Here is a 15,655-nt window from a genome sequence, read left to right on the forward strand (position 1 = left end):
TAGATAACACATATACATATATATATACACACATACATACATACCAACATCTTTCCAGCACTTCCTTGCGGCGAACGTGGAAATCAATGGACCACCAGGCAGCTTGCAATGACAGGTAAGTTTTATTGCTCCTTAATCTCACTCCTCACATTAATATATATACACACACACACACATATATATATATATATATATATATATATACACACACATATACATATATATATATATATATATACACATATACATATATATATATATATATATATATATATATATATATATATATATATTCACTGAAAAAACCATAGGTTTCAGGCCTTATATAGTTCGGAATTAGCATTTAAACAAACCTTTGAAATTCACTGAAAAAACCATAAGTTTCAGGAGTTATATAGTTAGGAATTAGTTTTTAAAAAACCTTTGAAATTCACTCAAAAAACTATACGTTTTAGTGGTGTTATAGTTCGCTGGACATTTTACTCATATAAAACCAATGAAATTGCTCCTATATAGTTAGTTGATCTAACTATATTTCGCGCACCCGCAATCCACTGCTGATGATGTCACATATTAGATCATTCATGACATGGTCAGTGACATCACTGATGACATCTCAAATGACATCACTGATGACATCATCCAGTGAATGTGGTTTGCTTCGTTATTTAAATATGCATTATATATATAGAAATTTACATTGAAGAATGAGTGGATATATATAAATAAATATTTGGATGGAGGATTTAGTAGCAGTGTAATTGACTGTTTACTTGACCAATTTATAATGTCTCACTAAATATAGTGGATAGTGACTAAACTGTGTGAATATCTGTATCACTTTGTCAGTTGTTGTGTAAACTGATTCTACAGTTGGTTACTAGCTATGTGAAAGTCTATATTAGTTATTGATTAGTTAACTGAGTATTTGTATGGGAGTGTGAAAGTGTGTGTGGTTCGGTGGGGGTGTGCGACTGTCCAAAGATGTGTGAATAGTTGATTCAGTAGATATATGAAGTTAAAACTACATGTTCTAACAGTTTGGGTGAGGGAATCTCTTTATGGGTGTGGTGATGAGCAAATATATTTCTCAAAGGTAGAGGTCCGACAAACTAGAAAAATAAAAGGCAGTGTATGTGTCAGTTGATGTATATAAATAAGTATACATAAGACACAATGATTGTGTGAGTGACTGTATGGATAACTGTATACTTGTAATAATGATTTTATAATTCACTAAGTATGACTTACTATCGAAATGAATAGAAGAAGTGGTGTTTGTAGAAGTGTTTTGCTAAGTAAATATGTAAGTATGATCCATTGTTTGCATAAGTTAGTAGGATGACTTCATATGTGAATAGGATGCGTGCTGTTTAAGGTCGATATAGATGTAAAAGTATTTTTGATAGTGTTCTATTGTTCATTGACAGCATGTATGAGTGAATCCATAGGTAAGTGATTAGATGTGTGTATACATCTATGAATCACTGAGTGGATTTTTAGATACTTGTATTGCTGTGACAATGGATTTAAATATGATACTCTGTATTTTACAAACAGTGATGAAAAATTGTAATAGTGTATGAAAAGGTGTATGTGATTGTCACGTGGATGATGTCATCAGTGATGTCACTGACCATGTCATGAATGATCTAATATGTGACATCATCAGCAGTGGATTGAGGGTGCGCAAAATATAGTTAGTACAACTAACTATATAGGAGCAATTTCATTGGTTTTGTATGAGTAAAATGTCCAGCTAACTATAACACCACTAAAACTTCTAGTTTTTTGAGTAAATTTCAAAGGTTTTTTAAAAACTAATTCCTAACTATATAACTCCTGAAACCTATGGTTTATTCAGTGAATTTCAAAGGTTTTTTTAAATGCTAATTCCTAACTATATAAGGCCTGAAACCTATGGTTTTTTCAGAGAATTTCAAAGGTTTTTTAAATGCTGATTCCTAACTATATAAGGCCTGAAACCTATGGTTTTTTCAGTGTTTTTAGAAAAAAAAATTGATTGGTTAACTGGCTTATTAAGTGTATCTTAGTGAATACATATATTAGCGAGTAATGTTTAAATATTTAAATATATGCATGAGTGATGTAATATGTGACGTCATCAGCAGTGCATTGCAGACGTGCAAGTTATAGTGAGTCCAACTAACTATAACGTGGGGAATTTCAATGGTTTTATGCGAGTAAAATTTCCAGCTAACTATAACTGGTGTGAAACCTATGGTTTTTTCAGTGAATTTCAAAGGTTTTTTAAATGCTAATTCCTAACTATAACTGGTGTGTAACCTATGGTTTTTTCAGTGAATATATATATATATATATATATATATATATATATATATATATATATATATATATTTCTATGGCAAAATGAAACCCCTCACTTTGTTCCTTTTCAAATTAAATGTATTAAGTGTTACCACTTTATTCCAATCAAGATGACTTCAGGTGTGCCATACTTTTGTCATAAGTAAGACTGTTAGCGTTCTAGTTGTTCTTTAGAACACTCTGGGACATTCTGTCATTGGGCTATAGTTGGGGTACATCTGGCTGATATTTGGGCTCTTTTGTCTCTGGTGGCCATCTTGGGAGACTGCATATCAGAATTGTTTTAATGAAATATAAGAGGATTTGAGAAGTCACTCAAAATGTGCCCTAATTTTTCTTTCTTCAGCACTAATCATAATTTGGGACATTCTGTCATTGGGCTATAGTTGGGCTACATCTGGCTGATATTTGGGCTACATTTGTTTTTTTTTGTCTCGGTCTTTGGGCTACATTGGGCTACATATATATAGCCCAATGTAGCCCAATATATATTTTTTCAAAGTTAATTTTCGTAAAAACCACTGGAGCACATATCTTGAGACATAGCAAAGGCACATCGGGCTACCAGTACCTACAATTTTGCCAAGTTTGGTGGAAAACCATTCAGCCGTTCGGGCTAAAAGTGAGTCCAACCGCCCTATGGAAATTAACATGGGGAAAACACGTTTTGGGACCCCCCTTTTATCTCGGCCCCCGCTTGACGAATCCCCCCCAAAGTTTCAGGGAAGGAGCGGAGCGCCGCGAGGCAAAGTTAAGGAAAATTTCAGGAAGATTCCTCAACCGGCGCCAAAGTTATTCCCAATAGAATGTTGGGATTTCCCTATGGAAAGCAATCCTAACTATATATACCTACTGGCTATCGCCAGTAGGTAAATATATATATATATATATATATATATATATATATATCCAAACAAACACCCTCCAAAAGAAGGGCAGAGGCCACAAGTAGGGGAACACAATGGAGTCTCTTTATTCCTCATTAGCAGATGGGCGTATGCCTCTTCAGCGCCCAGAATGAAACAGGAGGTGAGTGTGCTGCCAGAAAGTCCTCCCCCAACAAGGCTAGTTATACTGGTTTCCGCCCTCAAAGCGATGATTGATGTCACCTGCTTCCGTTTCCCGATGGTCAAAGGGACTGCAACTCCCAGCATGCAATGGTTTGCCAGGAAAGGACGGCAACAACGTTGTGGGGACTGCAGGGTCATTCGAGCAGCTCTCTCCCAATGTCCTGTGATGCCTGCAGGAATATCGTGGCTCCTTGGGTCCCCTGACTGCACAACCACCGCAATCAGGTGAGTAATCAGCGGGGGCTCGTGCGGCAGTGCGCCTCGCCCAGCGCAGAGTTCCATAACTCCGACAACGCTTACTGTCCTCCTGAGCACAGTGGTGGACCTGGTCTTTATCCGATACCTCGGACTACAAAAATGTTCCTGCCGAGGCAAAAAACAGCGCCAGTGAAGACCAGGCCAGCTTGAGTGCAGGGACCCCTGTAGCACGCCGCTGGCAAGCAGTGCGAACTGTATCCAAACAAACACCCTCCAAAAGAATATATATATACACATATATATACACACACACACATACATACATACATATATACACACACACACATATGTAAGCTGTAAAAAAATGAAAAAGCAGAATAGTAAAAAAAATGTCTAGCATCTAGAACAAGAATAAAAATGGCAGATTGTGGGGCTCATGCTGCTTATCTTGAGGCTCAACCAAATGCAAGCTCTCTCTTTCACTGCTATACCCCTAAGAAATGCAAAGACCGCCGGGCAAAATGTAGGTATTTTCACACACATCTCAGAAAGGCATTTCACAGAGTAGATTCACCAGCTGCACTAGGGGTACAGAATGTGCCACGTCATGATCTTTAATCTAGCGTGGCTTGGCTAGCGCCTTCATGGCACAGATGGCAACTGGAGGCTGCAGGGGGCTTCACATGCCCGGTCTGACACATGGCGAGGTGATGGAGCCAGCAGCTGTCTCAGCAGGGTCTTTAGGAGATGAGCAGGCCCAGCTGTGTGCGCCTCCCACCCTTCCCCCCTCTCACTAGAGAAAAGCAGATCAGACAGGCCATGGTTCTCGCCAATAGGCAAGCTCGTTGCCTAGGCAACCACCTCATCAGGCTCTGCTGCCTTCTCGCACACAGGCATAGCAACGGGAGGGTGGCCTAGAATGACGAGACTTTAGCAGGGGAGAAGATGAGGAGGCGGATGCCCTGGGTTAAGAGGCTGGATAGGCAAGATGGTACCCAGGGCTCCCACGGGGCCTCTTACTGAATGGAGAGAGCTGGGTACCACGATGTGAAACAGAGGGAGATGCTGCCCGGGGACCCCTGGGACTAACTGGCTTTGCATCCCCTTAGGTCGTGCAGGCTTTAGGAAGCAGGATGTTCAGCACCCCAAACAAAGCCCCTTGAAATGTCCAACCCTTCTGTCAGATGCTAGGTCTTGCCCCATGTCTGGTTTATTTACCCTTTGTCTCCTAAATACTCAGTTTAAACCCCCCCATGTATTGTCTCTTTCCAGTTTACTGCCAGTGCACCAGCCCTGAGATTAGCAGTCCGTCTAATAGGTATTCTGGCAAAGATCAGAAAAGAGACACCCAAATACTTTTATATTTAGCCATTACAAGTTGAACGTCAACAGGAACGTTTCACACACAGACTCAGAGACCTTTTTAGAAACTCACAACTTACAAATCGAAACCCAGCTGCCCTTTGCTGAAAATGGGAATGAAAAGCTAGCTCGGGGACAAGAATTGCTTCTATAATGTCTTCCCATCATGTTCGAAAATTTAGTACAGAAGGCAAAACTGACTCATTTGATTAGGAGTTTGCCAAAGCTGAAAACTATTGGTTATTCGGCTGAATATTGAAATATGAAATTGTGTACAACCCAACGAAATTATAATAGAAAAAGTCCAGTGTTTTGAAGAATACAATCATTTGTTTCAAGCGCCAACATATGTATATTATCTCCATCAGAGTCCCACACAGGCTCCACTTACAAAGGACAACAGTCTCACTGATGTGCTGCTAGACAACATGGCTAAAAGACATTCACATTGACAAGGCCCATAGCTCGGTAATTGCCAAGATCTATTGGCTTTGCCAATGCCTGTTCGGTGTCAACAGTGTCTTGCTGAACAAGTGTGAAAGTGATACTGAGAAACAGTAGAGGAGCGTTGAGTGAAGTGAGGGTGTGTCGTGATGGAAAGAGCTGCTGACAGGGAACTGGGGGAACCAGGTTTGAATCTCGGTGTGTCGCCTGAACAATTTGCGATTCTGGGCAAATCACTTACGTTTCCCCCTGCCTACGACGAAGAATGTCATTGTGTAATGTAACTGGTGAGCACTTAAAGCGCTCCAATACCACCAGCTGGTGTTAGCACTATGGCAAGATGGAGGACGGAACAAGCGCTACAATAACATAGGATCGTGCAAAAATTAAAAGCAACAGCGACGAGGTAAGTAGTGGGGGGACAGGTCAGGCAGGGAAGCAGGAGGGGGATGGAGAGATGAGCAAGCAATGACAGGAGAGGGCGGCAGGAAGCACCCCAGTACCATCGGCTTGTGTTCGCGATATAGCAAGAATGAGGATGGAGCGTGTGCCCCAATACCATACAATCGTGCAAAAAAAAGTGCAGTTCGTGTTTTAATAACTTTAAGAAATGCATTTATTTATGTACACGTGCATGCATTTTAGTGGTATGTGTACAAGTGAGACAACCTGAAAACACAAGTACTCCTATGGAGTACTTGAAATCAAAGCAAAGAAATAGCTCCACAAACCAGGAACAGTGTAAGGAGACATGTACTTGGTTCACAGGCTACGGGAGGGTCAAACACAAGAGGGCATGACGCTCGCATGCCAGGACGAAAGGCAAAAAAAATAAGAGCAACGCTGACGTTTACCAATGGTAGGAGATGGGTGGCGTGTAAGCTCACAGACCGAACACAACACGTCTCGAGACAACAAATGCGCGGTCTAGCCGAGACCTAAAAAACACTTTGCTCCTCTCTAGCAACTGCTTCTCCAAGACTATTTTCGCTCCAAATCTCTTAAATTTTTCAATGACTCCTGAGGAACCCTACTCGGGCGTTCTCATTTCATACAATTTGTTTGCTGAAGGCATTCAGCTGTATTAGTACGGATGTCGGATCAACAGCTTAAACTTCACCCACTCAAAAGCGAGTTGTTGCTCATCTCACTTCCTCAACGTAGCACACTACTGGTCCAATTATAGTTTAAAATCCTCAATATCCTGGACTACATTCATAATGAGTGCATCAAATAACCTCTAAACATTAAGAGCCCTACTGGAAATAACCAATGCCAATTTTGACTCTTTTGGGAGGCAAAACTGAATATACCTTTGAAGGAGTGGGTTCATTTTTAGGTTCATGCACACTTTCATATGGCATTTCCCACTTATGTGTACACCATAGGTTTATCAGGCTTCTAAAGGTTACCCTACACACTGCAGATAGTTTGGCAATGGGAGTAAACACTATGATCTCATCAATCCAGTTCTTTTCTCTTCAATTGCTCTACGGATTCCAGGAGAGTATGGAAAAAGATCATTTTACAAATCTTGAGAAAGCAGATCCTTGATAAAGGAATAATTTTAAAGCAAATGATAGTTATTCAACTAAAAGCAATGAGAAGGACATGCCTTATGCTTATCCAATAGAGGTAATCCAACCAGGCACTGACAGTGAAAACATCTACATGTGACTACATCTAAAAGAAGCCGACCATACATATTGCATTATAAAGAATATTTCAAGTTACTGAAGAGTTCTGTGAAAGTCTAGAGGATGAGGCCTTCACCGGAGTGCCTTTCTAAGCACTTGCAGCATCCGCACGGTGCTGTTGGGATATTTTATTGCTTATATGAAAGCTCTCAGAACATCCTTAGCTTACTCAGGACAGTGGAGAAAAGGGGCAGAGAGGCGGGTGTCTGCAGGTCACTAGTCATGGCTCAAAGAATGGAGGAGGCAAGACCTCAAACAACCACCGGCCTGCCCAGGATCAGAGAGCGGGGGGTATTATTTTTCTGCAATCTGGGACAAGGAGCAGAAACAAGCATATATCCGCTCCTTGAAAAGTTAGGCAAGTCTCCTAATCTCCCCTGGTCTGCCATGGACCAAGGGAGGTGGTGGGGGACAGAAGCCCCAGGTTCTAAGCTCCATGGCCTGGTCTTGGTGGCCCCACCACAAACTACTGTAGATGCAAGTGCAGCATTAACACTTGCAGCTATTAAGCAATCCAACTCACACACCATCCAGGACCTGGAACCAGCATGCTTCCCAACACCCGCTTGCGGATGCCAATTTACATGGCCATTTCAGGATATTGTTGGCCAACAAATCTAAACGTTCACACTGAGCAGCAACTGCATTTAAGGTTCTAATTTGGGATGCACAAGCGCAAATTTGATACATAACGAAATTAAATCACCCCTATTTACTGCTAATCCCCAAGACCATGCTAACACCGTGCCATTATTTTTATTTACATTTCAGCAAGGAAGGCCACAAACTAGGATACAGGATCTGGATTGGGACATGATGCAATGGATAGTTTTTGGGCCATGTTCCTCTGTCAGTCATCATTCCAGCATGCCATGGTGCTCATCCTTAAGGCACAGATTGAGGGATATTCTTTCTTTAAGCTTCTGGAGCCTGCAGGGTGGCATCAGATGTCAGGTCTGACACATGAGAAGGTGATGGGAGCCAGCAGCTGTTTCCACAGGGTCGTTACAAGATGAGCTGTGGAGCCTCCCACCCTCCCCCCCTTCTCGATAAAGAAAATCCAATCAGCCCAGGCCTCTCGCCAGTAAGTAAGCTGGTTGCCAAGGCAACCGCCTCACCAGGCTCTGCTCCCTGTGCACACAGAGGCTTAGCAACGGGGAGGCTGGCGTAGACTGACAATGCGCAGGGATAACGATGGTGGCCAATGCATCGGCTGTGACATGTACGTAGGACCTCTGAGACACCTCAGAGGAGCTACAAGCCCTTGTGCTGAGCAACCATTATCTGAAACCGCTCTCAATGCCCAAGTGATGGAGGTTACTACTGCCCGGGAATAACTATACAGCCCTATGGTTTTCCTTCTTAATTTGGGTGGCCAGGCACTCTCCAGTGCCGCTCTAGGCGTCTGGAAAATGCTGTCAATTAAACCAGGCTTCTTTCTAGAGTTCGCTTATTTTCGGCCAGTCAACACCATTTGCTTTAGTCTACTTTGCCCTCTTTAACCAGCACATCCATGGTCTCTGCACACTACAATTCTGAGCCTTGAAGAAGTACAAACAATGACATTTCAAGCATCTAAGTAAAAGGTATTCAGACAAAGAAAAAAAAAAACACATTCCAACTGTTTTAGATTTACCAAGCAGAATGGTAAATTTAATATTTCAGAACTGCAAATTTAGACCTCCTCAAATATTGCAAAATGACCAACCTACAAAGTGGAAACAAGCTGCCCATTGTGGAGGACTGCATATCCTCTGCCTTTAAAGGCACAGTACACCTTATGAAAAGGTAAAAAAAGAAAGCATGGCAGAAAGAGTAAATTCCTGCTGGAATGTCTCTTCAGGAGGGTAGGAACTAGAGTGCAGGCGTCTCCCACAAACATAGAAGGGGAGGGGTTATCTGTAGCCCACTCATCTTCCCCTAGCTCCCCTAAATATACAGTTCAGCCCCATGAACCAAAGACATTCAGAGACAAAAGGGTACTAATGTGAAACAGAGGTATACATTTTATTGATTATTTGACATTCTGCAATCGATCTCCCAGCAGTGCTTTACAGACAGACTAATAGGAAACAGCGCCCCCTCCAAAACAAAGTGAACAACATCAAAATACTACAGAGCTTTAAATCAGAGCTTTTTGGATATTTAAAACATGCTCATAGCTTTGTCTGTCTGTTGCAGGCTCTTTGTTTAGATCATTACTAGTATGTAAAATATTAATATTAGCCTTAAGAGTCGGAAGAGGCCTCTGTCTCTAAGGAATTTAAAAGAGGTTCCGCTTTGAGCTGTGGAATGTTACATAGTAAAAAGAAACCCCTAAGAGAATTAACGGGACACATCTATATGTATTCCAGATGTGTAACACTGTTCACATAGCGAATGTGCCCAAATTATCAAGTATTGTCTTTTCTTAGAAAACTAATAATATTAACATTACAAACATTGACTAATGCCTTAAAATATATGAACGAACTAATCATACTGTTGCTGTCCACACAAAATATTTTAATTTGATAATTTTACTCTTAGAAGGGCTCACCCGCACTACAGGAATGGCTTATTGCGGAGCAGAGAGAAAGAACAAATAGTATTATTCAGAAATGAACCAAGCAAGTGCAGGGATATCAGTGACCATAATTCATATTTGACATAACCGAACAGCAAGCTTATCACTCAAGCCTCAAAAGTGAGGGTACTTGTGAAACACGCGTGACTGCTCTTTTGAAAAGAAGAAAGAGCGTTGTAGTAAATTTGCAATACATATTAATTCATACATTAAATTAAAAATCTTTGAATTTACCTGGAGTTTACTGGAAGACTAAAAGTGGCTCAAATGTTGCTACTGACCGTGCACACATTTAGAATGAAGATAATGAGTGTATATGCAAAGAATTGTGTCAGATCGGTTTATTAGACAATCAAAATGTATTAAGTGAGGAAAAATAGAAACTATGCTGGCATACACGTGTCACACATTTCCGGATTATCCGTTATGCAATACATACTACAAAATCAATACTAGTTCTTGTTCTCTATATATTAAGACAATATGCACTTTAATGCATAATGGGTGCACTACATTATAACTTTATAGCACTAAATAGGTAAAGAAGATTTAAATGAGTTGGTTTGGATAACACAACCAGATCTTCTTCCATTTATTATATGCCGAGAGAATACCTCAAGCCTAGAATCAAAACTTAAAAACTAATATTTAAGGGGTACCTGGAGCAGGCGCTCAAGCAGGCTTTTTTTTAAACTTATTAAAACGCATAAGATGCGGATTACCAACCTGTATTTTAAAGGATATTTAAAGTCACGGAAGGGTCACGGACCAAACATCCACGAGATAAAAGGCTGTTTCTTTATGAAAACCTTAATGCTTAGTTGAGGATAACCTATTCCATATAATATGTGATGTTTGAGTTCTAAAACCTGGTACACGCATGTACAGCAAAGACTGAGTTCCGGAATTCTGATGTGCTTTAAAATAACTAACATGTTTCTCTCTGATATCCCTTACACATTAAAAGCACCAACGTTTACATGGAACACATTATACTGTTAAACAGGATATAGGTGATCCTAAAACTTACCTTCAAACACTTTACATACTGCCTGCCAAAGGAAAAGGATTAGTCGTAGATCAGAACTTTATTCTCAGCACCTAATCTCATTAAAGTTGATTATGAGTAGGCACAGAGAAACCAAGCTCGTCGGGTCTAATAAGACACCATGAGAGGAAACTACATACAGATTTTTTTTTAATCGGGGAATGTTAGCCACCTGGGACTCTGATAGGGTGAGGTTCTTTCTAGCGGACATGATGCAGCCAGCTCCTTTACAACCTTAAGTTGTTGCAGAGACTGGGCATTCAATGTCGGCTAGTATATGTTGCAATGAGTAGACACAACATAAGTGCGAATGCTGCCAGTATACACTATTGGCATCATGTCGCAGGTATTTTACTAATCACCAGTTCAGTTACACATTAGTAGTTTTGTTTTAGTGTGGGAACATGGAGCAAGAGGTTTCAACAGATGGTTATCTTGAGGCACCAAGGTCAAGCTTTCATCAAATAAAACGCCTGGATTCCTGACCTTCTGAAGCACAAGAAGAGGGGAGTGGGGTATATCAAACGTGCAAGGCCAGTGGAGATACTTTGCAAGACTGCACAGTTCAATTTTGTGTGCATATATGTGGATGCCTCCAGCCTGACCAGTTCAAATACTCTGAATCCGTGTACACAAGGCTGCAGAGACTCCGGCAATAGATACAAACCAGTAGATTACAATACAATGACTGACGCACTGTGGACGTGGAGAGGTGAAGCGTACACAACCCTAAGTGACTCCCGTCCACTTCCTTTAATAGTCCCTGGCACCATGTAGAGTAGCCTCATATCTACGACACCGGACTAATCCGGAAGGATGGAGTTCAGTGTTGTTTAGAGACAAGTCATAGCGGAGCATTGCTTGGTGGCGAATATATGGGAACGCTGCCCGGTGGATCTCACTATGGATCAGTGGAGCATATAGTGCTGAATGTGTTCGGAGGTACATTCCCTTCTTTTATATTCTGCTCTGTTGTCCAGGGCTTGGTGGTTCGGTTTCAAGAACTCTTTCTCCCCTACAAGACTTTGATGCAAGATAAAGCAGATGTGGCCACTTGGAGTGAATTTCTTGTATATTGGTTAGCGCAGCCAACCACAAGATAAACTATAGCTCGATATGGATGTGCAGCTGCTGATTGGTCAACCAACGTTCTGGACGAGCTAGTATCAGATTGTGAATAGTGTGTAGTGCTGATGTAGGACGAAGAAGAGATAGAATTATGAATGACTGCGCTGTTTACATCCAAGATGCACATTTGGAAGTTCTAAAAACAGGTTGAGATCCACCACACCTCCTGGTGGAGATGCACAGCAGATGGGATACACGCTATGTCGCCAAGGCAACAGCTCCTTTCATTTGATAACACGTCAGTCATCTTAAGCATGGAGCAATTCTTTGGAAACCAACTTCTAGAAAGCATTTAGTAATTTGTTATTTTATGCTAAATAAATTCCAAAGACATTTGATCTTGCAGAGAGGATCTATTCTTTAAGACATCTCCTTTTTGATGCAATTAGCTTTCAAGTACACAGTGGTCCCTTCAATATGTACAGATGCATCTAAATCTGACCCTCTTTCTGGATTCCACTTCAGTGACGAAATAAGGACCGCAATAACTATTCGTTTTGCTGGATGTTAGTGTGAAAAGCAGGCTTATTTTGTAACCAACTGATTTCAAAGACACTCAGGAGGAGCTTCATTCATATCAGTGTGTGAAACAAAGTCGAAAAATGGCTTCTGTGAAGTTTCTCCTACATTTGGAGCAAACATAATTTTTGGAAGATTCCAGGGGTATTCGAATGGGCAAAAAGCCACGCATAGACTCGTGATCGGTGTACAACTTTAGCTGTAGATATATAACACAAACGTGCACAGTTAACTTTACCCTTAGTTTCTCCTTGGCGAAAGTATTTTTTATTTCTACTGAAGAAATAGTGGAATTTACCCAATCAATATTCCCAACATTGAAACCATATGCATCCTTTCTGCGACTGCAAACTGGATTTGAGAAAATTGATTCTAGACGGGATCTTACTGTGAGTTAACGGGCTAAAAGTTTGGTTCTTCAAAACGATGACTAACTTGGGGGGGGGGGGGGGGGGGGGGAGAGGAGGGGGGTTAATGCAGATATTTGCGACCTTCTTTAATCAAGTGACCAATCTGTTTGGAGAGAAAGAAGGGTGGTGCCAACTGACGGGAGTTCCGCAGGGATCAATAACGGCATCTTGAGAGGCCGTTACGTCTCCAGTGAGGGGGTGGGGCCTAGTGTGGTATACTCCCTCAGCTGGAGGGAGGATGGACCCATGCTCTGTCCCCATCTACAGCCCCTCCCCCTCCTACAGGTTAAAGGGTGGAGACCCGTCCAAGTAAAACCAATGTTTTTAGACTGAGAATTTCAGGTCCGGAACACTAGACAACCCCTACCTGCCAGGAGTGGAACTCGCCCAGGGACACCGATCCCAACAACTTGCAAAGGCGGCCTTTGAAGCGACGTGCCTTTAAGGAATAGGGTCCACAGGAATTGCTGCAATTTCTTTCCTCGTTTCAAACATGCATTTCCCATTCACACACTTAATATGCCCAAGTTAATGAAGGTAGCATTGCTCAAACATTCCAAATATTTTGTTTTCTCTTTGTGGAAAAGATTAAATATATAATCTATCTTTGTAACAAAAGGGAGAAGGCGAAAACTGCTATCAGCTTCCTGATGAAAGATTACACCACTAACAGCTGTGTCATAATTATTCAATACCCGCTGTAAATTAGTAGTGACCTGCTAAATGCTGGTGGAAAACGTCCCTTCAGAAATCACACTGCATTAAAAAAGAAAATGTAATGTACATTTTATCAAGCGCACAAGCTCATAAGAAGGGCTCTCAGCAGGCAACGAAGGACAAAAACATTGAGTCGATACACAGCTTCCATTTGTTTGGAGAAAAATGAAGAAAGTGGGGTGGCCGGTGGAGTGACCAGGTAGTAAGACGTGGAGGTACTCAAGTACTAGGTGCGATTGATTTCGTACCTCCCAATCTCAAAAAAGGTACATGATGAGCCGGTTCCAATAGCAGTTTGCAGGATACTGGTGGCTCTTCAGCTACCTGCAAGTGGCTCTCCAGTGTGCAGCCCAGCCTGCTAAACTAGGCCTTGCTTGATTGAATTGATATGCACACCAAAATTGAAAAGCATGCTTTGAGCCGGAAATGTGTATAATTTAAGAACTCCCAAGCTAACAGTTGGATAGTTTCCAAAACAGATTCAAAGCTTAGATGCGAGTGATGGATAATGCAGAACTGGGAGAGACTGGTTACAATGACCATTGTGCCAGGGGTACTGTGGCTATGACTGTTCTGTATTAACCATGTAGAATTATTCCAATTGTTCAAGCCTTTGTAACCGTACTGAAGGCAACCTTACATGATGCCATGAGTGGTCACTGCAGGTAATCTTGCATATTGTGAACAATAGTGTATTCTTGTATAAAGTGGTCAGTATTACTATACTATTGATATTAGTAGCTCAGGATAATTTCCAGTGAGCAGACGTAGCTCTTTCTACCGAAAAGTTTGGAAACCCCATGGCAGAAGAAGGTCCTCAATAGCAGAAGTTCTGGTATTCATTGTCTAAGCCGGGCCCTGGCTCAAATCCAGGGTTAGGCGGAACGCGCGTAGCTTCAATTAGGCACGTCACTCTGCTCACACTGATTTTTAGCAACGGCTCGCTCCGCGCTGAAAAATAAATCATCTGCAGAAAAGGCCCCTTGCGGCACAGAGGGTGGTGCTTCTAGAGTTGATTTTGCTTCCGCTAGAGTCGATTTTCCACACGAGCTGCAGCTTTCTGACCGTGAATGGTTGTGACCCCCCACATTGGGGAAATCTCGCTGGGTGCCCTCCTAGCGACTGAAAATTGTGCTAGGGGACTCCAAATCTCGTTCGCCAACCTACCATTAGCAAGTTGCGTGCGAGAAAAAAAAAAGAAACGGCAGTTGGTAGAATTATGCCTAAACTCTGCCAACTCCAATGGCAGAGCGTAATTTATTGCCCACTCCTACTCAAACTATAGGAAGCAACACTTGCAATGGTCCAGATGTGGTAAACCTGTGCTTGCAGTATATGGAGAAGCATTCATTCACCTCATTCAATGTGTACGTGTTAGTCTGTACACAGTGCATATAAATTAATGTTTGAGGAACAGAAACCCTGACAGATGAATGTACATGACCAAATTAAGCGCTTGGCCACTGTGCATTTCAGACCTCTGCTGATCTTTCGACCACTGCAGCCTTCGGAGCTCGATAAAGAATGGAAATTGGTGTGCTCTGGTTGGTTCTGAAGATCGTGCAAGAAGAAAATAAAGTTGAAGGGTATCATATCACAATACAGCTCAGCCCTGCCTCAGGCTCAGTGCAATATTCAAACCAGTGTTCTGCTGTGCTACAGTTAACAAGGACAGGAAGAAGCTGAAATAAACACCAAATAGCGAGAAAGTAGCCCGGAAGTTGTTCTTTACAAACACCTGTTGGAAGAGTTCCTATGAGAACGTACGTTTTAGGGTGTCAGGAGGTAAGTCTTAGTGGATAAATTCTCCTTCTAAATTCTGAACTTACAATCTGAAGGTTCCTTCCAGGTGGCCATTTACATAAAATATGAACAGTTCAAGGAGCATCTTAGTACCCCCCAGCCTACCTTCTCTGCTTACTTTACTATACAGCCATCCAGCAAAGAATTGGATTTCCATTTGCCCAAATGATCAGTTGGGTGTCTCTTCTTCCTCTTCTCACTGTTCTTGCTCATGTGGCGTCCCAAATGTGACCCAAAATCGTAAACTATGCCTGCCATTCATTACGCTCATTGCTCCTTTAGAAACTACAGTTTCTGAACAAAAACCTCCTGCTGAAAGGGTCTGGCTACCACTCTTTAATATA

At 41.7% G+C, this 15,655-nt stretch overlaps 1 protein-coding gene across 2 annotated transcripts in view; it reads right to left on the minus strand.

Moving 5' to 3' along the window:
- The window catches only part of CCDC71 (coiled-coil domain containing 71), a 179,021-nt gene that overhangs the window by 24,140 nt on the left and 139,226 nt on the right, over positions 1–15,655 (minus strand). The window lies entirely within an intron of this gene.

The sequence above is a fragment of the Lissotriton helveticus genome, chromosome 9 (genome assembly GCF_964261635.1).
Source record: "Lissotriton helveticus chromosome 9, aLisHel1.1, whole genome shotgun sequence".
Lineage (NCBI taxonomy): Eukaryota > Metazoa > Chordata > Amphibia > Caudata > Salamandridae > Lissotriton > Lissotriton helveticus.